General features: G+C 38.1%; 1 long non-coding RNA gene across 1 annotated transcript; it reads right to left on the minus strand.

Moving 5' to 3' along the window:
* Positions 1-660: 660 nt before the first annotated feature.
* On the minus strand, positions 661-3,281 carry LOC130459359 (uncharacterized). The gene is made up of 5 exons (XR_008918717.1): positions 2,876-3,281; positions 2,737-2,797; positions 2,535-2,660; positions 1,824-1,887; positions 661-838 (listed from the first exon to the last, which is right to left on the minus strand). It is a non-coding gene; the product is annotated as an uncharacterized lncRNA (long non-coding RNA).
* Positions 3,282-24,075: the final 20,794 nt, after the last annotated feature.

Raw genomic sequence — 24,075 nt, forward strand, 5'->3', positions numbered from 1 at the left:
AATTAAAAGGACGATAATATAATAAAATTATAACATAGAATAAAAATATAAAATAAATAAAGTAAAATAAATTAAGGAAATGCGTAGCGAATAAATTCGAAAATAAGGTTATTAATTCGAAGAAGATTTATATATATATATATATTTTTTTTTTTAAATAACGAATTCTAACTCTTGAAACAATTTAAAAAAAATTGAACTTCTAAAAAAAATTGTACCCCTTTTTTTTGAATAATAATTAATAAGAAAGAGAATAAAAATTTCGAAAGTCAATTTAATTCGAATAAATAATTTGATTTCGAACTTAAATAAGAAATATTATATACTTTCAAACAAGATAAAAGGAGATCTTCCCCCCCAAAAAAAAGTACCAATTTTTGAACACTATAATACGTAGAATCTCGATTTTTAAGAAATTTATTTTAAATAACTAGATAGTTAGGCGCCTAAAAATTTATTAAAGTAAAACCTTAGCTTCTAGATACCACTTTGTAACACCCCGATAATTCTCTCTTTTCTAAAATAATCTTTTAATATAAAACGTAGAGAATTATCAAGGCATTATCGCCCGTATGAAAACGTAACGGCTTATTCAGAATTTTGCAGCGGAAAACATAAAACTAACTTTAGGTTTATAAATAATTGATTACAGATTTAGTCCCCAAAAATCAACCAACGAAAATAAGGAAATATAAATAGTACGACGAGTTTAAAGTCCCAATTAACAAACCCAAGTTAACTTAGCAAATCAAAACTAAATACAAGCTCTCTATTCCCGATCCCAATGATGCAACATCTTCAAACCTGCAGATGGACAATGCTTATTGATCCTTAGAGACTGCTCACCAAAGATTGGGTCATCACAGGATCAATAAGGCATAGCCATGATCAACATGCACAAGCAAAAGCACGTAATCAGCAAAGCTGAGTACTACATACTAAATCAATGATAATCCTAACATGATACTATTAAACGATCAATCCTAACATGACACTAATGAACATAAATAAGGGCAGACAAATCATGATAATCTGAAGATCATACTTGACTAGACTAGGCTAGACTGGACTAGACTTTTATAACAATAATATTATTTTAATTGAAATAGGCAATGGACCGAGTTTTCTAGCTAGACGAGGTACGGGCGCGACTCCGTAACCTCAGTGACCTGCGATATCGAGGAACGTTTGACTGAAAATAGGACGCGGTGATCAATCCGGTCCGAATGAAAGGCCATGGGCTACCACCATGAACCCCAACTCCTGTTTGTCCGTCACTTTAGACGTGCACAGTCTAAAGCTATTGCTACTCAGTTTCACTTTACATGATTTACAAATTGACACCCTGTTATGACTCAACAATCACATAAGGCATGCAACTCACATTTATTTATAACTGTTTTTATCTTGGAATTGAGTAAGTGATCACAAAGGCATCTAACAAGACTCATTCCAATTAACTCCAATCTTTTCTTTAATACTAATCAACCCCTGAATATGGGTATAAGGTTTCAACTTACTAAATGAGGTCCTCCGCCCTCATAAAGTAGTGAAAAGCTAAAAAGGGAACAACAATTAACTGATCTGAATTATATACTAAACAATCTAGTGTTCCCAATCAAACATGTTTGCATCAATCTTCCATACTAACATGTTATAATCCTCAAAATGCAATAAAGGTTTAATATGTTCATCCAACAGTGTCAAACATGCAGTTTCAACCCGACTAAGTTCATCAACAACATTAACATAACCAGGTTCATCAATAATACACATGGTTTCAACAATTAGCACACATTCCAAGCACACAGGTATGTACGTACCTTGTGTAAACAAACTGCAAGACCACTTTAATAATTCAAAAGTCGCCTACAAAGAATTCTCCGCCTAAAAACAACCAACAAGGATTCCCAATCAACTTCTAATCGTTCACAGCTATAATAACACATTCTAACTACATCCTAAACATATTTAGGACATTCCCTAACATTAAAACTTGAACATTTGATTTCCTAGCATCATAATTATTGAATCAATGATTGAAATTCGTTGAAAACTCTTTGCAAACATCGTACTTTAAATTTTCAGCAATGTGAACTCATTTAAAAACTTCACCAAGGCCAATTTACGTTCTTAGAACATCGAAACAATAAATTTAATAAACCACAATCGTCCTACCATGATTTACAACCATTAAAACCTTAAAATTCATACTTTAATAATTAAAACCATTATTTCAATCAAATCGCATAATCCGAATATTAATAATTTAATTATATAAAACATAAAATCTGAAATTTATAGTTAAACCATAAAACTATAATTTAATCCAATAAAACATTAATTAAATTTGTAAACATAATTGAAAATCTAACTTAAATATTATTAACAAACTGAAAATAAATTAGTTTATAATATATAATCTGAATTCTAAATATAAATTATCAAAACTAATAATTTAATTTATGAAAACCTTAATTAAATTATTAAAACATAAATATTACATTAATTAAATAAAAGGGTAAAGAATTAACCAAAAAAAGAGAGGAGAGGGAAGCTGCTGGCCGGCAGGCAGGGCGGCGCGGCAACAGTGGGCGGCGACGCTGGTCGGAGGAGTACGGCGGAGGGTGTCAGCGTCCGCGCGATGGTTGTTGGTGGTGCTGTGCAAGAAAACAATTAAGGAGGGCAACGAAAGGGGAGAACGAAGCAAGAGGTGAGAGGAAGGAGGTGCTTTACCGGCGGCGAACAATCGTTATGGGCGCGGCTGGTGGCGCGGTGGTGGTTGCTGCGAACGAAACTGCGAGCGAGGAGAAGGGATGAAACAACAGAGAAAGAAATAAGGGAGAAGGAGAAGAGGAGGAGGTCGAAACCTTACCAGTGGCGTGATGGTGGTCCGACGGCGAGGGAGGCTGCAGCAACGAAAGTGAAGGCGGGGGAGAGGAACGGCGGCGTGAGGGATAGCAGCAAGGAGGAGCGGCGGTGGCTGAAGCAGAGAGTCTTGTGCGTTTTCACGTGAATGGTGAAGCAAGGGTTTGAGAGTTTTCTTTTGTTTCTCTTTTTATTTTTGTTTCACGTGAAGTTGAATAGGAGAAAGGGTTATGGGTTTATTTGGGGTTATTTATTTTGGGCTTTGTTATTTGGGCTAGGATTATAATTGAGTTTATGTGTTTGAATCAAAAACTGATTAGGATTGTTTTCCAAATTCAAATGTATTTTCGCAATTCAAATTCTTTACAACATGAAATTCTAAAATCATTTTGATTGCATAAATCGTTAAAATATTTAGTATGTAATTAAATAAAATAAATATATGTTAATTATATATTTATTACTAAAATCGTAAATTCTATTTAAATATAAATAACTATACGTTAAAATATATTAATAAAATTTATAAATTTGCGGGGGATTACAGGTCCTTGATTAGGGGACTATGTATAGGTATCAACGGCGACCTTTGTCTTGAGGTCGTAAACCGGTTTATTTTTTATTTTTTGAGACATCCAAACACGGGACTTCGTATAGCGTAGTCTGGGAATATTGTTTTTAACTTTGTATACTCTATATTTTCTTTCGAGCCCCCAAGAATTCGTGCTTGACGGTTATTTCTTGTTGAAGAGGTTCCTTGGGGATACGCATTTCGTAATGTCCTTGATCGTGTTTGGGATTGTGCTTGTAAATGCGAGCGATCTTTGTAGTGGCGTGCTACTTTTAACAAAGCCGTGAGGTGCGACTTTCGGCAATTTTAAAGTCGAATGAATATGGCAGGGCCCTATAGAAGTCAGAGCTGTTGGGTCTGTGATCATTTTCGGCGCCCAAGCCTGGGCGTTAAAGATTTCGGCGCCCAGCGCTGGGCGCTGAAAATAATTTCTGGCGAGGTTTCTTGATGACATAGTTGGCCTCTTGTTCATTCGCTTATTTCACTTGGAAGTTCTATGTATTCTCTTTCTTTTGTTTTTTTCTTTGTTTTTAGAACGTGATGATTTTCTTGGGAAGCTGTAGCCGATTGGTGGACTATGGTGCTTGTCGCTTTGGGGCGATATTTTAAGGAACTGTTGCTCTTAAGGTGTTCAGTTACTGCAATAGTCGGGCGAGTCTATATGGCCCGAGGAATATACCTTGAGGTGTAAGACTTTGATCGCTCTTATATTTTTTTGAACGTGTTCGTGAATGATGATGTGTGTGTGCGAACGAGCGTTCATAGAATGGCCGTTGTGTGCGGTCCATTAATCAGTTTGCTTGAATCAATTTTTTTTGAGCAATGACTGATTTTGAATAGTTTTCTTAGAAGCTTGATAGGGGTCAGGTCCATTCATGAAGTGGGCCCAAACATCGTGCCCTTTCGATTGTTCAAACATTTGCTTCGAGATTTTTTATTTTGTTATGGTTGTTTCGTAGCTTGGAGCCCCCAAGTATGCATGTTGGGATGCTTCCTTTTGGCGTACGATTTTGTAAGTTCTTTCAAGAAAGATGCCTTGTGGTTTCGCTCGTGTAGGTGCGAGCTATCCCTTCCGTGGTAGGTAATGTTTTGCTACCTTTAATCCTTAATGTAGAAGCCGTGTGGCTTGCATTTGGGCGATAAGTAGTCTTTGCCTCTTACTCTTGGTCGTTCTTGCATTAGTGCAATGTGCCTTACCCTTTTTTAGACTTGTACTGTGGGAATATGGTGCAACGTAGGCTTGTGTGGCCTAACGGCGTGTCTTAGAACATTCCTCCAAGTGTTGGGATATCATTATTTGGAGTACTTCATCGTGCTGAATCGTTCAGGTGCTCGAACAAGTGTAGCACCTTCTGCGTGGGTTTGCACGGCTTATTACTTCGTTCGATGCGATGATTCATAGGTGTTTCTTTCTTATTTTTGTTTATGGGCAAAACTTGGCTAGCAGAAAGATTCAGCGCCCAGGCTGGGGCGTTAAAGATATCGGCGCCCATCTCTGGGCGTTGAAAATGATTTCTGGGCAGAACTTTGACAGTATTTTTTTCTTTCGCTTTTGCTTTGGAACGGTGTAGACTGTGTAACGGGCGCTTTATAGGGCGAGCGTTATGTGCAGTGGTTTGATCGGAGTTTTGGTGACTCGCAATTTTCAGTTACCCTTGTTAGTGGGGTGACTTTATATATTCTAAGTAGCGCTGAGAATTTGGGAGGGGTTGTAGCCATTCTAAGGTTCGTTTTGCACGATTAAAGCTTAGGATTGAGCCCCTATGACATATGTATAGCATTAGCGTCGAGAATTTGCGATAAAATCGTCATTTTGAGCATTTTTAGAGTGTTTTTCTCAAGCCCCCAATTGTAGCTATGGGATTGGCTTGGTGCTATAATGCTTTGCATGTTAGGTTATGATACATATGATATTACATAAATCATGCGGAAACAACCATTAACCCAGGAATACATATTATTTACACATAATCATATAGCATAATTTAGATGCATACTCTTTGTTGCGTGCCCTCCCTAGCTGCGCCCGAACCGAACAAGAACAAGTCTTTAGGACTCCAAGTGTCGTCCCTCCGTAGATAGTCCACAGCACGTCCGGATCCGCATTAAGATTGACCAACTAGAATCGCCCTTAAGGTACTAGAAAATTTCGGCACTTTATGAGCAAGATGTGTGTTTTAATTTTCTCTCAAAAACTCACTTTTGAATACTTTGAAACTTGTTATAAATTGTGAGCCCTAGCCTCATATTTATAGGGGTATGGAAAGGGAATCGAAATCCTATTCAGATACAAATTAATTAAACCTAGAATCCTACAAGAACTCTAATTTAATTAATTTATCAAATAGAATTAGGAATTTAATCATTAACCGAACTCTGCATGTTTTAGGAAACGTGCACGAACACAAACACTTGCACACACACGCACGGCAGCCACGATGGGCCGCCCATGCGTGCGCGCGAGCAGCAGCCCACGCAGCGCCCGCGCGCGCTGCGCGTGCTGTGCGTGCTGCGCAGCCTGCTGGGCCTGGCCTTGCGCTGGGCCTGGCGTGGCTGTTTGTGCGGCGCGCTTGGTTTGCTGGGCGATGGCCTGGCTTCGTGCTGGGCCTCGTCCGGCAGGCCTCGTCCGATGCTTATTCGTACGATGCGCTTCCGATTAAATTTTCCGATTCCGGAATTCATTTCCGATACGAACAATATTTAATATTTCCGATTCCGGAATTAATTTCCGTTTCGAACAAATATTTAATATTTCCGTTTCCGGAATTATTTTCCGATTCCGGTAATATTTCCGATTCTGACAATATTTCCGTTTCCGGCAATATTTCCGATTCTGGCAATATTTCCATTTCCGATAATATTTTCCGATACGTACCATGTTTCCGTTTCCGGCAACATCTACGACTTGGATAATATTTACATTTCCGATACGATCCATATTTCCGTTTCCGGCAATATCATCGTTTCCGGAGTATTCATTTCTTGCCTGTGACGATCTTAGCTCCCACTGAAACCAAGATCCGTCGGTTCCGAATATTCATAGATGGAGTATTTAATGCCATTAAATACTTGATCCGTTTACGTACTATTTGTGTGACCCTACGGGTTCAGTCAAGAGTAAGCTGTGGATTAATATCATTAATTCCACTTGAACTGAAGCGGCCTCTAGCTAGGCATTCAGCTCACTTGATCTCACTGAATTATTAACTTGTTAATTAATACTGAACCGCATTTATTAGACTTAACATAGAATGCATACTTGGACCAAGGGCATTATTTCCTTCAGTCTCCCACTTGTCCTTAGGGACAAGTGTGCATTTCCTAATTCCTTTGTCGCTCGATGCTTGCTCTTGAACATAAGGTAAGAGTTGTCATCCTTATTACGTCCAGAGGTGTTCCTCGGTTTCAGAGTTCAACTAATCAAATAAACAGATAATCATAGCCTATGATTCATCCGAGCACGGCCATGCATTTCACAGTTTCTAGCTCTCCGAGTGGCCTTGTACAACTTTTAAGCATCTCATCCCGATTTATGGGAGGACAATCCCAATCTTGCGATCTTGAGATTAGACTTCGTTTGATAGGTGATTACCTGAGCGTTGCCTTTATAGCCTCCTTTTACGGTGCGACGGTTGGTCAACGTCAAAGCAACCAATTCTCAAACAAGTAATCTCAAATCACTCAGGTATTGAGGATTTAGTGTCTAATAATTAAATGAAATTTACTTATGACAGATTTTCATCTCTTACAGTAAAGTTTCATAGGTCTTGTCCGATACTAGTCTTCCCAAAGTAAGTATCTATGCAAATGATTATGACATTGCCATGTCCATATAGTTCAAGAAACAGAACTACTAGTCATCTTGCATTCTAATCGTCTAACGTTTTCTATGCGTCCAATTTTATAGAAAACTCCGATTAGGGACCATTTTCAACCTTTGACATTCAAGTTCACTTGATAGACATTTCTTAGTCACAGGACTGGTCCTGACAGTCTATCTTGAATATATCGTCAAATTTGAAGGGACTCATCATTTAATACTAAACCAAGATTAAATGGAATATGAAAATACATTTCATATATGATAAATGTTCAACCCAAATGTTTTATAACCATGGGCCTCAAACCCATTTTCTAAAACAATTCATGGAATTCAAAGCTATGCTTGATTTCCAGTGCGACAATGTGAGTGTTGCTTCTCACTTGTTGCATAGGTTTAGTTATCATGCTTTGCCAATCTTAACATCCTTTTCATCGAATGTTCTTTGAGATATGATGATAAGATCTTTTCGAGTTTGTTTATTATGTGATCTAGTCTTTCTTACTACATTAGTGGTTCTACGCATTTTGCAATGAAGAACCATTAAGTTAGCAGACGTTTTTCTTGCTTCAAGAGTGGTTCCACGCATTTTTCAATGAAGAACCATCAAGCCAGCAGATAGGTGATCTACCCAAGTTCAGTGAAGAACTTTAAACAACCCTGTTTTATTGCTTCTTAGGCAATAATTACTTTTACTTCAACTGTATAGGTTGCTAGTGATGCTTTGTTTGGATTTACCTATCCAAGCAGTTCATAGATATGTGGAAGACTCTCCAACTATATCTTAGAACATAGAAATTAATATTTTAATTTCCCACGCAACAACTCATGGTCTCCAATCCATGTTGCCATTTCAAAACACGATGCTCTATAGCTCGTCCTTATCAATGGTTAACTCCAAAGGGTCTTGTTTGATCCTTTGCCAGTGTTTATGCGTGTAGCATCAATATTTAGCGTATCTTTATTTCCTTGAATCAAGAACTATTCCTATGTACCTTTTCAAGTACCATAAGTATTCTTGATCTCAATCTAGTTGATCTTCACTTAGATCAATAGAGATTGGTATATGTTCGTCATGCCTAAAGTCATACGATACGTTTTTGGCGATCCTCATATTATATCATACATGATAAATTCTTTTGCAGAATAATTCCCAATTGAATTCTATTCATGTAACTTTAGCTCATTCAATTTCAGCAGATACTGAATCCAGCTAAATTCTTTGACATATAATATAGGTTTAAGAATCTCATTTAGACTCTTTGATGTTTAACTTAGTAAATGCTTATACATAGTTCAAACATTCTTTACTTAGATTTATTCACATGGGTCGAATATCTCCAATGGAGTCATTCGTGTTTGATTTAGTAAATGCCATTACTTAATCTAAAACATTAATATAAGATCTTTGTAAATAGATCTTAATACCCAATATGCACTAAGTTTCGCCTTGGTCCAACATTGATGAATAATTTCAAACCTAAGTTATTAGCATTTGAATGTTATTTCACAATAGAGATATATGTGTGTGATACACATAGGACCAATTAAGTTTTATGTACTCCCACTAAACTTCTTATATATCTATAAGAATCATGTACATTTTATGAAACTAAAATACTTATTAGCTTCACTAAAATACATTTCTAATTCCCAATTGCTTGCTTAAATCTGTACTTAGATTTCATAAGCTAGCTTTCTTTTTCAAGCATTTATTTGGATCCACAAATCCTATGACATACCATGTACATAGTTTATTCCAACATTTTATTGAGGAATTGTTTTGTCATCCAATTTCTATATGTACCGATATGCAATCATTGCTTGAATTATAGACTTGAGCATTACGATTATGCATGAGGTTTCAACACAATCCATGCCATGAATTTGCTTGTAACCTTTTAGCAACTAATCTAGCTTTGTGCGTGAACACAATTCCATGTTTGATGGTTTTTATCCTTAAAACAAACTTGCAACCAATAGGTGTGAAACTATTCTTGCAAATCAACAAAATTTCAATTTTGTCATCAAAACATTGAGTATGTTTTATGGCCTCTAACCATTTAAAACATTTGAGTCTATATATGGCCTCTAACCATTTTAGGGAATCTGGGTTTCGTCATAGCTTTCTTACAAGTCACAAACTCATTAATCTACATGATAATAGTTTGACTGCAAGTTGTAGGTTTCTTCACTATTTAATAGAAGAATCTCATAGTTTCAGTGACTTGAATTCTATGCCTACTTGGGTATAGAACATCAAACAATAGAATATCAATAGCCACTTGAAAGTCCTTTGAATATTCTGTTCTCCTTGAAGCACTTGTAAAGTCTTCTAAGAGATGTCTATTCTTTAAAGCCACTTCTAAAGTCCTTAAAGAATAAGTTCGGATTTTCTGAAGCACTTCGAAAAAGCCTCCGGAATGTCCGTTTATGTTTGTTGTTCGCCTCGAAGACTTTCGAGGTCTATTTTCTCCCACTTGTCATTTTGGAAACGAATCTCCAAAAGGACATTATTTCGAGCAAACAAACATTATGTTCTCAAAAATTCATGGTAGAAACAATACCCTTGTGTCTCATTTGAATAAATCACAATGAAACATATATCTAGACTTGGGCCTTAGTTTGTTGAATAACAAACACTAAGCTCCCACTGAGTTTAGCAACTCTTTAGATATATATAATTGAAAAGATATCCAGAAATTACTTTTCAATAGCTTTGACGAATTTGGTTTAGTTTGGTGGCAGTTGAGCATTTTGTTTTAGAAATTATAGGAAAAATCTTTATGATTCATCATTGATCGAATCAAGTACAAATTGACTTCGATTATTCCAACTTCGATATGCCATATCTTATGGACCTAGATTGTGAAATTACAATACACAATCATTGATGATCATATTTGGTCTCAAGTAATCATCAACATGATCTAACCTAGATCTTTATGATTTCTTGCCAAGTGGGATTTATACTTCTGAATTTTTTGAACTAGCCAAACAGATTCAACTTATATCACATTTGAGTAAACAAACCTATATTCACTCAAATCCATGTGAAATAATAAAGTCATAAAATCTTTCTTTAGCTTTGAACTCTATTGTCTAGGCGTTCTAACAATAGTTCATATCTTTTGTTACTTTCAACAAGTAAGACTAGTCGTCTTAAATTGATCTAGAAATCAATGAACTTTCAAAAGTCCATCAAAATAGAGCTTTTGAATGTTAACTTGTTGATATGGTCTAAGCAACAATGCCAAAGATTAGTGGAACTCAAATCAAGGGGTTGATTTGAACCTAGTAAAGTTCTTTAAAGAGTTGTTTGTTTTAATCAAGCATATTGACTCAACCTGTAATTGACCATTTCATTCAAATAAACAAACAAACATTGTTTTTGTTTTTCTTGAATGTGAGTCTTTCTGTGTTTGAAGCAGAAATTTAGGTATGCTGATTATGGAACAAAATAGCCATTAAGTTCCAGCCTTTGAAAGGACTTAAAACAAACTTAGATGACCCTACAACTAATGTAGCATTGCCATGCTTCATTTCCCACTTGTAGGTCATTAGTGTATCCTAGCTTCCATTGTTTGAGTTATTACCGAAGTAAGAACCTCAAGCGGTATATGATACCAAGAAAGTTTGATTGCTAGGTCACTTCTCTTTAAACATAAACTTATAGGTAGAAACGGAATCGTAAATTCTTTCATTTGTTCCTCGTTTTCCTATTTCTTGTACCTTTTCTTATAGGCTTAAGAATTAAATTCTTTAGTGTTGACTTTTATACTTTGTTAGACATGTCCAATGTCACCAACAAGGTTCTTTACCATTTTAATTTATGTTGAATATTTTGTTTCAACTAGATGATCTTACCAGAAGCTTCTAAAGTTCTCTAAGCATCGATCTATTCGAATGTCTAGGGACTAGACTCATTCGAGAATTAAATGGACAAAGATATTAGGTTGTTAACCATTGGTAAAGCTGAGCGTATTAAACTCAATGCTTCATGATTTCAAAACTACAGTGTATTTTGAATTCACAAGCACCAATTGGTTTGCCATTCGATTTTGATATTCGAAAACAACCATAAAAGTCGATATAAGAAACGTACATTTTAAATTGCTCACTTTCTCTCTTTTCCGTGAATCGTTCTTGGATTCACTACCAATCGAGGAAATTTACTGTTACCTTTCTAAAAGGATTTACTGCAGTGCAAGACATTTAATTATAAACAATAATTAAAACATACATTGAAGCATGCAAAGTCTAAACATTTATCATGAATAATAACTTGAAAATAAAAGCAATCATGCAATTTAAACAAGTCATTAGCATTTTATTCGAATTATGTGTTCCGGCAGGTGTGAATAAAATGATTCCAAGATCCTAAAATCATTGAAGAACTAAGCACAGTTTGTCGACTTAATCCTAAAACATCTTAGGTAAGCAAAAGCCTTTTGCTAATAGTCTAGAAACTATTCTTGGTTGATAGGTACGTCTAAGAACTTATTAGGTAAACCTATCGATTTTTCCACGACATAAAAGGACTCCTTACTTATATCGTTGAGTTTCACCAAAACTAACATGTACTCACAATTATTTGTGTACCTTGCCCCTTTAGGACCAATAAGTAACACCTCGCTGAGCGAAAACTATTACTAGATTGATGTAAAGGATATCCAAGCAAGTGTATATTTTGGCATGGCACCTTTTAACTCAATTTTTAAGTTTGGAACTTAAGGCTCTTACTATGTTGGTTAGATTTTAAGTGAACTAAAATCCTTAATCATGCAACATAATCAAGCTTTTGATCTCATGCATTTTAAGACATATTTAAAAGCAATAAATAACTTAAAACATGCATAAGATAAATGTGATCTAGTATGGCCCGACTTCATCTTGAAGCTTTGACTTCAAAGTCCGTCTTGAAAATCTCCGTGGGAGGCACCATTTTCTTCAAATAGGATAAGCTATAACTAATTACAACTATTTGATGGTACGCAGACCATATTTGAATTGAAAAATAACTTTGGTACTTTAGACCAATTACATTCAAATTAATGGTACGCAGACCGTATTTTCTATCCTATTTGGGCCATACTAGTCACTACATAACCTGCAAAACAGTACATATACAATATATACCATTCACCCATTCATTATCATGAATGGCCCACATAGCTGGTTAGTAAAACACATTATGCATCACGTAAACATTTGCAGCAATTAATCAAGGGCACCAATAATCTACCAATTATTCAGTCCTTATTAATTCTAATCAAGTTGTTTTAACCTTAAGGATTTGTAGACCTAATCAAGAGTTTATGACTAAAAAGCGCTCCCACTTAAACCAATAAATTCATATGCTTTACTGATTTTAAACATAAAAATGTATTTCTAGTCTAACCGGAAACATACAAATTTAATTAAAATTTAAAGCTCATATAAATTTATAATTGAATCCAAAAAGTTTAATTTAATTTCAGTCGTATTTAAATTAATTCATGATTTTAATTTTAGTAAAATAATTAGAATAAATAACATTTATTATAATTACAATATTCAAAATTAAAATCCAAGAAAATAATTTAAATTATTAATTTTAAAATTAATTAAAATCACGTGAACTGAAATTTTCAAATTAAACATTCAAAACGATCTAATCGTAACGCAAACACCCTACGCATTGCACGCCCATGGGCCGCTCGCACACAGCCATCGCTGGCCATGTGCGCGCAGCCCATGCGCTCGTCGCATAGCTGCTGCATTTCCATCGTAAGCCCTCGCACGCTGCGCGCGCGCCAGCGCTCGTCGCACGCGAGCCATCGCTCGCAGTGCGCGCGAGCCATCGTTCGCTGTGCGCGCGACATCGCTCACTGGGCGCGCGACATCGCTCGCTGTGCGAGCGAGCCATCGCTCGCTGTGCGCGCGACATCGCTCGCTGGGCGCGCGACATCGCTCGCTGGGCGCGCGACATCGCTCGCTGGGCGCGCGACATCGCTCGCTGTGCGCGCGAGCAACGCTGGGCGCAGCGCTCGTGGCACGCGAGCTTGCGCTCGCTGCGCGCGAGGCTGCGCGCTCTTGCGCGAGGCAGCGCGCGTTGTGGCGCAGCTCGCTTGCTGCCCACACGCGACTGCCTTGGCTCGCCCTTCGCCCATGCCCATTCGTCCATTGCTCGTGGCATACGACACAAGGCAGGGCTGCTGCCTTGTGCTCGTGCACTACGCCCTTGCTCATTGCATTCGTGCCACACGGGCGACGAGCTCCCTTGCTCGTCGTCGCATGCCCGCATTATACAACACCCCTTAAGGGTAACACGAAGCGTCCATTGCTTCGTGCGTGCAAGTTTTATGAACGAATCGCATAAAAAATTTAAAATTTATATTTAAAATTAATGACAAATTAATAAATAATATTAATTTCATAATTTTAGGGCGAAAAATCGAAAATTTATTATCCAATTGATTTCCGATTGTTATGGATTCAAGTCTAGGTCATAAAAATTTAAAATTTATCCTAAATTTACAATTTTTATGGTGGTTTTTAATCATAGGTTTCTAATTAAATTACAATTAATTATGAAAATCAAATTAATTCTAAATTATTCTAATTTTCAACAAATTAATCATAATTACAAATTAGATTGCATAATTAACAAGACTAGGAATTCAAACTTGTTAAACATATGCAGTAGGTCAATCAAAAATTCAAGATTTATCAACAAGAATCGCAAATATTTAATTTAACATCTTAAATTTACGAAATTTTGCATTCGAAAAACTAAAACCTTCGAAAAGTCATAGTTAGGCTTCGAATTTGAGAATTCTGGGTTCGGCAGAAAAATCCTTTTTTTGTCAAAATTTTAGAATGCCTTTTACATGCGGAATTGACACAAAAATCACTCAATTTGGATGAGTAACGAAGAAACTGCCGAAAAACTGCGTACGTATAATTAAATAAACGCAATTTGCAATTAATTAACAATTACGAAAATTAATCACCCCTTTTAATTCTTGCAAATTTGTAATATTTAACCATGTTCATGCAATTTAGATTATGAAAATAATAAGGGGCTCGTGATACCACTGTTAGGTTATGATACATATGATATTACATAAATCATGCGGAAACAACCATTAACCCAGGAATACATATTATTTACACATAATCATATAGCATAATTTAGATGCATACTCTTTGTTGCGTGCCCTCCCTAGCTGCGCCCGAACCGAACAAGAACAAGTCTTTAGGACTCCAAGTGTCGTCCCTCCGTAGATAGTCCACAGCACGTCCGGATCCGCATTAAGATTGACCAACTAGAATCGCCCTTAAGGTACTAGAAAATTTCGGCACTTTATGAGCAAGATGTGTGTTTCAATTTTCTCTCAAAAACTCACTTTTGAATACTTTGAAACTTGTTATAAATTGTGAGCCCTAGCCTCATATTTATAGGGGTATGGAAAGGGAATCGAAATCCTATTCAGATACAAATTAATTAAACCTAGAATCCTACAAGAACTCTAATTTAATTAATTTATCAAATAGAATTAGGAATTTAATCATTAACCGAACTCTGCATGTTTTAGGAAACGTGCACGAACACAAACACTTGCACACACACGCACGGCAGCCACGATGGGCCGCCCATGCGTGCGCGCGAGCAGCAGCCCACGCAGCGCCCGCGCGCGCTGCGCGCTGCGCGTGCTGTGCGCGCTGTGCGCGCTGCGCAGCCTGCTGGGCCTGGCCTTGCGCTGGGCCTGGCGTGGCTGTTTGTGCGGCGCGCTTGGCTTGCTGGGCGATGGCCTGGCTTCGTGCTGGGCCTCGTCCGGCAGGCCTCGTCCGATGCTTATTCGTACGATGCGCTTCCGATTAAATTTTCCGATTCCGGAATTCATTTCCGATACGAACAATATTTAATATTTCCGATTCCGGAATTAATTTCCGTTTCGAACATATATTTAATATTTCCGTTTCCGGAATTATTTTCCGATTCCGGTAATATTTCCGATTCTGACAATATTTCCGTTTCCGGCAATATTTCCGATTCTGGCAATATTTCCATTTCCGATAATATTTTCCGATACGTACCATGTTTCCGTTTCCGGCAACATCTACGACTTGGATAATATTTACATTTCCGATACGATCCATATTTCCGTTTCCGGCAATATCATCGTTTCCGGAGTATTCATTTCTTGCCTGTGACGATCTTAGCTCCCACTGAAACCAAGATCCGTCGGTTCCGAATATTCATAGATGGAGTATTTAATGCCATTAAATACTTGATCCGTTTACGTACTATTTGTGTGACCCTACGGGTTCAGTCAAGAGTAAGCTGTGGATTAATATCATTAATTCCACTTGAACTGAAGCGGCCTCTAGCTAGGCATTCAGCTCACTTGATCTCACTGAATTATTAACTTGTTAATTAATACTGAACCGCATTTATTAGACTTAACATAGAATGCATACTTGGACCAAGGGCATTATTTCCTTCATTGCATACGTTTTTATGCATTCATGGTGACACGGATCATGAATAGTTTGAACCAGACTCGTTTAGTGCGAGGTATGTTCGAGTAGTGATTTTTGCTACTCCTCTTGTAGATGTCGTATTGTGCGACATTGCCTATGGTCAAGGTAGTCACATGTTGAAGTGTGCCTTGAATAAAAGCTAGGTGCCTTTCTTTAGAAATCTTTTTGACTCATTTGCAACGTTGAGATAGACGCATACTAAGCTTAAACCAACGACACTTTATTATGTTCGAAGAAGTCTTTGAAAATTATTTAAAATCCGAGTCCTACTGTGTACAACCCGAGGTGTGCTAGGTAAGTTGACTTATAGAAAGGTTCGTACAGGATTACATGAGTGAATCAAAATACTGTTACGTTTTTTGGAATGCTGTCTAAGGATTTGCTGGAAGCCAGGGTGCAGGCGTCAAGATATACTTGTGCCCGTTTGGCGTATGCTTTAGGCTTTTAGGGCCATCTTTTCCAGAATTTGCGGGAATATAAACCGTTTTCAAATCGACTTAGATTTACTTGGTGTATGTCCGTACAAAAGGTCAAGGTGTACTTAGCTCTTTCCCTAGCTCTTTCACTTCAATTTTTTAGCCCCCAGTTGCTATTATGTCTTCCCATTAATGATGCTTTTGGATTTCGATTTTAGATGCCCGTGCTACATGTCTGAGTGGGGTGAGCCTTGGTTAAGTGCCAAGTCCTTATTGACAATGTCTGATTTTTTTTCAAAGGAGATTAGCAAGCATTCGAATTACCATGAACGGGTGCCCTGAGTTCGAAGGAAAGATGGGGCGGTGCCGCAGAACAATCTTTTTCATTGCAAGCTTACTGCCTTTACTACTTGTTGGCGGTCATGACTGTGTCTAGTGGTGAAAGAAGGTCTTTAAGCGAACGACTATGTCTAGTGGTGAAAGAAAGTCTTTAAGTGAGTTAGTTCGCTTTAGGGAGGGTCAAGTCGAGTACTTTAGAGGTCATGGACGCTTGCGCTAGCCCCCATTCAGTTGAGGCAAAACGATCTTTTGAGTCTTGGCTAAGTGTCTAGGAGTGTGAGTGCTCCTTCTGGCAAGGGTACGTGCCCTTATTATTTTTCGATGTGTGCTCATTAATTTTGGCATCTTGATGACTTGGATTTTTCCTTTGACTTAAGTTTTTTCTTTCGTCTTGGATTGCAAGTAATTTAAATTTCAATAAGGGACTCTATTTCTTATTCTTGTTATTCTATAGGCTCTAACATTTTTGCAAATTGGTTGGACCGAATCATGGATTGCCTACGTATCCGCCTTAAATAAACTTAGTTTGGAATCAGGTCTTGCGTAGTTCTTAGCCTAGAAAATGGTTTCTTAGAATGCCGAATTCGATAAGTATGTTCTGCGGTGGAAACATATTATTTGAAACGGTAGAATAAGTGAAGTCTATTATTTTTTTTAATCTGCTGCTTTGCGTAAGCCAAAAATTTTGTTTTATATATTTTTTTGAGTACATGTATTTTTTCTTGGTGGTACGTATATCTGAATACGTGCTGTACTCCCCCAAGTGTTCGTTATTTTTCCGTCTATGTGCGGATAAAATGACGAGCACTTCTGGACAAAATTTGGCAAGCAGAGAGAATCAGCGCCCAGACTGGGGCGCTAAAGATTTCGGCGCCCAGCTCTGGGCGCTGAAAATGACTCCTGGGACGGATTCTTTTTTGGTGCGCTAAATGCTTCTTTTTCTTTTTAGACTAACTTTAGAGGCGGTTTGCAAAGTTTCTTTTTTATTATTCACATTTTTTTATTTTTTTTTATTTTTACGTTGAGCGTATAATGTACTTTTCATTTGTCTCTTTTTTATTTGTGACTCAAGACGGCTTGAAAGATGGGTTGAATGAGATAGGATAATTTGTATGGGTATTGGTCAAGTATGAGGATTATATCTGCTAGGACTCACAATTTGCAGCCTTAAGCTAGTGTCCTGAGTTTATATCAACCAAGGCCAATGAGTAGCATGGGGACGGCACAAGGGTATATCAACAGGATGTGTTCTAACAAGGTATATGGTTATTATGCTAACGATGGTGTAATAATGGGTATGACGCACGTATCAATGGCCGTATGTGGTTTGCAGTTGACAATAAGTTCAAGAACAAGAGTCGAGGTAATGGTTTCTTGGGTTATGGCAATGAGAACGTGGATGGGTTAAATGAGCTGAACAGGGGCCCCAGAGCGAAGGTGTCTAAGAACATAAGGACTGGAAAGGGTAGACATCGTAGAATTTTATGATTTGGATTGGTTGACTCAATTCTCTTCCTTTGTTTACTTGGGTAAATTTCGCACTTTGGGAGGTACGGGCTAAGTATTTCATGGCTCGCTCTTTTCGCTCTCCTTTTCTCTTTCTATTTTTTTCTTTTTGCTTGGGATTTCTCCCCAACATCAATCCTTCAATTTTTTTATTTGGGTTAAGAGGTAGATGGTTGTGGTCTTTGAGTCACGAGGCGAGGCTGAGTGAGCCTCGTTTGGTAGGCCTATAGTGGACCTTTAACTTTAGTAGGCCTAGGGTGGACCTTTAATTTTTGTTGGCCTAGGGTGGATCTTTAAATTGTCTTACTTTGCAAGCGTATTTAGTCGTTTCTTAAAATGTGCAAATAGCGTAGATTCAAAATGTTATTTTTATCTTATTGAAATTTAACGAAAGAATTACATCGAAAATAATTTTTTGCTTCTTTTCAGATTCCAGTTTCTGGGATTTAATTGGAAGTTGTGATTTAGACTCAAACTTTCATTAATCTTTCTGATTATAACCCGTGTATGAATACAAGGAGGTGGCCTAGACTCAAAATAATGACGTGGCGTAAGCCTATAATACTTGACCAAGCGACTCTCAGACTTAGGCTAATTTGACTCAGACTTTCGTTGGTTGACACTTTAGATTTTAACCCTTGGGTGTTCATTTTTCATGCGCCATTTTGCTTAAGGTTGGCAAGGTAGTTAATTGGGGAGATCGAATTTTTATTTTTGTAAGACTAGAATCATTAGTGCGGCTTCTCTCTTAGTGTGCATTGCTTTACCCCGATTGTAGCCTTATGGTATGCCGAATTGGGTATTTTCATGGTTGGTCATGTTGCATTCATGGAAAATCTTTTTAGTCCGTACTTAGTAGTATTTCAAGGAGCGAGTGACTCGAGAGGACTATGATAGTCGTGACCCAATGTGATCATAAGCCTTGAGGCCATTAATAATTTTTTGCCAATGGTATTGATACCTTAGGTTCACTTTGGGGGTTGTGCGACTATGGGGGAATGATTTTCAGAATGTGACCGTTTCCATTTTGCAAATACTATAATATATTCTTTTTTATTGGTGAGAGAGAGTATTGAGGCCGTGGATTCTTAGCAAGGGATGACAATTACATATGGGTGCTTATTGATTTAAATGTTAGGAAGGGAGACTCAATATGGTTTAACCTTTTAACTTGCAGAACGACACCAAGCATTAGGACCGATTCTATGGATAAGACAACTAAGACTTAGGATTTGGATTGTATTTTGGCATAGCCTAGTCTAGACTCGGATTTATTTGAACATTTATTTTTTTCTTGAAGACTCTATTTGAACATTATTTTTTTTGAATACTTTGCCCATGTGACATTCAAGGTCATTTAATTAGCATGTTCAGTTTTTGGTGCCGAGCATTGTCGTCGTAGAAGGCCTAACAACGATACAAAGAGTTATTTATTTTTATTTTTTGTCGCTTTTAGAATCGAGTGCCTTTTTATACGCTCTTGCAGCAATTTTTACGAAAAGTTTTTTTTTTTTTGCTACGTATATTTTTTCATGCGCGGGCACCGAGGCTGTTGTGCCTGACCAAAAGGCCAGGCAGCAACTTCAGCGCCCAGCAGTGGGCGTGAGAAATTCTGGCGCCCAGCCAGGGGCGTTGAAAATGCGTCCCTGGCTGGTTCTCGTTTTCTGTTTGCGTATACTTTTGTTTTTGCGACTTTAGTTTTGCGTGCTTGCCTTATAACGTCCTTTACGCGTTGTGCAGCGTTTGTGGGATTCGTTACAGGCCATCCCGAATGTCGCTTTTTTTGTGGCGATCGTTCGGGTTTGCGGAATACGTATTGTGGTATAACTCTTTGGCCAATTGGTTTGTGAATGTTTGGGCAATTTTTAAGGTCGTTAGTTTTCTAGCATTATTTGTCTAGCATTATTCGTACGCACAATCATAACATAGTCACATAGTTCGCTACACATAACTACATTACAAACATGGATTTGAAAATTAAATATGTCACGTAGTTTATGATAGGCTTCTATGGGTAGTATTTGCGCCTGGCTTGGTACCGCTTCTATCGTAGATCCAACACATGCCCCGGTCGAGGTAGTGTCTTCAACAGACGAATTTCGCTCAAGAGGCCAACCCGCAAGTGCAAGCCAAGGGGGCATGCAGGCGAGAGGGACCTAATGAGCGAGCGATTGGGTTCGGGATAGGTGTACTACCTGCACAAGTACCGAGTGGGAAACATGCGCAGTGTATGCACCCCCCTATTGGCGAAAAAAGGTATCCTTAGTCCCAACTCCCGAGGGAGCCGAGATTCGTTATGATGTTCTGCCCGTTCATATTAATATGCTGATTTTCTGGTCGTCCCAACTTGATGGGGAAATAAACGCGGGGTAGGATCGTTTCACCCTTCGGCTATTTTGATTACCTACAAGCACGAGCATTTCCTTCACTATCCCCAGTGGAGTCGCCACTGTGAGGGGGTCGAAAAAGCGCGAGGCTAATGCGTGACCTTGTCCCTCGTGGGTGTGACGATTCTTTTTATTCAATCAAGTGTAATTGGATTTCCTGTGAGTATACACCCAATTGACTAGTAATATAGGAGTCGTCATTCAGTTTTTAACGACAATGAGAAAAACTGACAAAACCCGGTTATCGTGACATAAAGGGAGTGCAATTATGTTTGACCACGACGGCCGTAGGTTCCCTTGTGATCCCTGGTGTGGGGATCTCTCAATATACACCCGCAAGGTAGAGATTGAGGGTTCGGGTGAAGGAAATAATGCCCTTGGTCCAAGTATGCATTCTATGTTAAGTCTAATAAATGCGGTTCAGTATTAATTAACAAGTTAATAATTCAGTGAGATCAAGTGAGCTGAATGCCTAGCTAGAGGCCGCTTCAGTTCAAGTGGAATTAATGATATTAATCCACAGCTTACTCTTGACTGAACCCGTAGGGTCACACAAATAGTACGTAAACGGATCAAGTATTTAATGGCATTAAATACTCCATCTATGAATATTCGGAACCGACGGATCTTGGTTTCAGTGGGAGCTAAGATCGTCACAGGCAAGAAATGAATACTCCGGAAACGATGATATTGCCGGAAACGGAAATATGGATCGTATCGGAAATATAAATATTATCCAAGTCGTAGATGTTGCCGGAAACGGAAACATGGTACGTATCGGAAAATATTATCGGAAATGGAAATATTGCCAGAATCGGAAATATTGCCGGAAACGGAAATATTGTCAGAATCGGAAATATTACCGGAATCGGAAAATAATTCCGGAAACGGAAATATTAAATATTTGTTCGAAACGGAAATTAATTCCGGAATCGGAAATATTAAATATTGTTCGTATCGGAAATGAATTCCGGAATCGGAAAATTTAATCAGAAGCGCATCGTACGAATAAGCATCGGACGAGGCCTGCCGGACGAGGCCCAGCACGAAGCCAGGCCATCGCCCAGCAAGCCAAGCGCGCCGCACAAACAGCCACGCCAGGCCCAGCGCAAGGCCAGGCCCAGCAGGCTGCGCAGCGCGCACAGCGAGCACAGCACGCGCAGCGCGCAGCGCGCGCGGGCGCTGCGTGGGCTGCTGCTCGCGCTCACGCATGGGGGCCCATCGTGGCTGCCGTGCGTGTGTGTGTGCAAGTGTTTGTGTTCGTGCACATTTCCTAAAACATGCAGAGTTCGGTTAATGATTAAATTCCTAATTCTATTTGATAAATTAATTAAATTAGAGTTCTTGTAGGATTCTAGGTTTAATTAATTTGTATCTGAATAGGATTTCGATTCCCTTTCCATACCCCTATAAATATGAGGCTAGGGCTCACAATTTATAATGCCCTTGGTCCAAGTATGCATTCTATGTTAACTCTAATAAATGCGGTTCAGTATTAATTAACAAGTTAATAATTCAGTGTGATCAAGTGAGCTGAATGCCTAGCTAGAGGCCGCTTCAGTTCAAGTGGAATTAATGATATTAATCCACAGCTTACTCTTGACTGAACCCGTAGGGTCACACAAATAGTACGTAAACGGATCAAGTATTTAATAGCATTAAATACTCCATCTATGAATATTCGGAACCGACGGATCTTGGTTTCAGTGGGAGCTGAGATCGTCACAGGCAAGGAATGAATACTCCGGAAACGATGATATTGCCGGAAACGGAAATATGGATCGTATCGGAAATATAAATATTATCCAAGTCGTAGATGTTGCCGGAAACGGAAACATGGTACGTGTCGGAAAATATTATCGGAAATGGAAATATTGCCAGAATCGGAAATATTGCCGGAAACGGAAATATTGTCAGAATCGGAAATATTACCGGAATCGGAAAATAATTCCGGAAACGGAAATATTAAATATTTGTTCGAAACGGAAATTAATTCCGGAATCGGAAATATTAAATATTGTTCGTATCGGAAATGAATTCCGGAATCGGAAAATTTAATCGGAAGCGCATCGTACGAATAAGCATCGGACGAGGCCTGCCGGACGAGGCCCAGCACGAAGCCAGGCCATCGCCCAGCAAGCCAAGCGCGCCGCACAAACAGCAACGCCAGGCCCAGCGCAAGGCCAGGCCCAGCAGGCTGCGCGCAGCGCGCAGCGCGCACAGCGCGCACAGCACGCGCAGCGCGCAGCGCGCGCGGGCGCTGAGTGGGCTGCTGCTCGCGCGCACGCATGGGGCCCATCGTGGCTGCCGTGCGTGTGTGTGCAAGTGTTTGTGTTCGTGCACGTTTCCTAAAACATGCAGAGTTCGGTTAATGATTAAATTCCTAATTCTATTTGATAAATTAATTAAATTAGAGTTCTTGTAGGATTCTAGGTTTAATTAATTTGTATCTGAATAGGATTTCGATTCCCTTTCCATACCGCTATAAATATGAGGCTAGGGCTCACAATTTATAAAAAAAGATTCAAGTATTCAAAGTGAGTTTTTGAGAGAAAATTCAGACACATTCCTTGACTAAAAGTGCCGAAAATCTTTAGTACCTTAAGGGCGATTCTAGTTGGTCAATCTTAAGGCGGATCCGGACGTGCTGTGGATTATCTACGGAGGGACGACACTTGGAGTCCTAAAGACTTGTTCTTGTTCGGTTCGGGCGCAGCTAGGGAAGGCACGCAACAAAGAGTATGCATCTAAATTATGCTATATGATTATGTGTAAATAATATGTATTCCTGGCTTAATGGTTGTTTCCGCATGATTTATGAATTGTCATATGTATCATAACCTAACAGTGGTATCACGAGCCTCTTATTATTTTCATAATCTAAATTGCATGAACATGGTTAAATATTACAAATTTGCAAGAATTAAAAGGGGTGATTAATTTTCGTAATTGTTAATTAATTGCAAAATTGCGTTTATTTAATTATACGTACGCAGTTTTTCGGCAGTTTCTTCGTTACTCATCCAAATCGAGTGATTTTTGTGTCAATTCCGCATGTAAAAGGCATTCTAAAATTTTGACAAAATTGTATTTTTCTGCCGAACCCAGAATTCTCAAATTCGAAGCCTAACTATGACTTTTCGAAGGTTTTAGTTTTTCGAATGCAAAATTTCGTAAATTTAGGATGTTAAATTAAATATTTGCGATTCTTGTTGATAAATCTTGAATTTTTTATTGACCTACTGTATATGTTTAACAAGTTTGAATGCCTAGCCTTGTTAATTATGCAATCTAATTTGTAATTATGATTAATTTGTTGAAAATTAGAATAATTTAGAATTAATTTGATTTTCATAATTAATTATAATTTAATTAGAAACCTATGATTAAAAACCACCATAAAAATTGTAAATTTATGATAAATTTTAAATTTTTATGACCTAGGCTTGAATCCATGATAATCGGAAATCAATTGAATAATAAATTTTCGATTTTTCGCCCTAAAATTATGAAATTAATATTATTTATTAATTTGTCATTAATTTTAAATATAAATTTTTAAATTTTATGCGATTCGTTCATAAAACTTGCACGCACAAAGCAATGGACGCTACGTGTTACCCTTAAGGGGTGTTGTAT

This window comes from Spinacia oleracea, chromosome 4, assembly GCF_020520425.1.
Source record: "Spinacia oleracea cultivar Varoflay chromosome 4, BTI_SOV_V1, whole genome shotgun sequence".
Classification (NCBI taxonomy): Eukaryota; Viridiplantae; Streptophyta; class Magnoliopsida; order Caryophyllales; family Amaranthaceae; genus Spinacia; species Spinacia oleracea.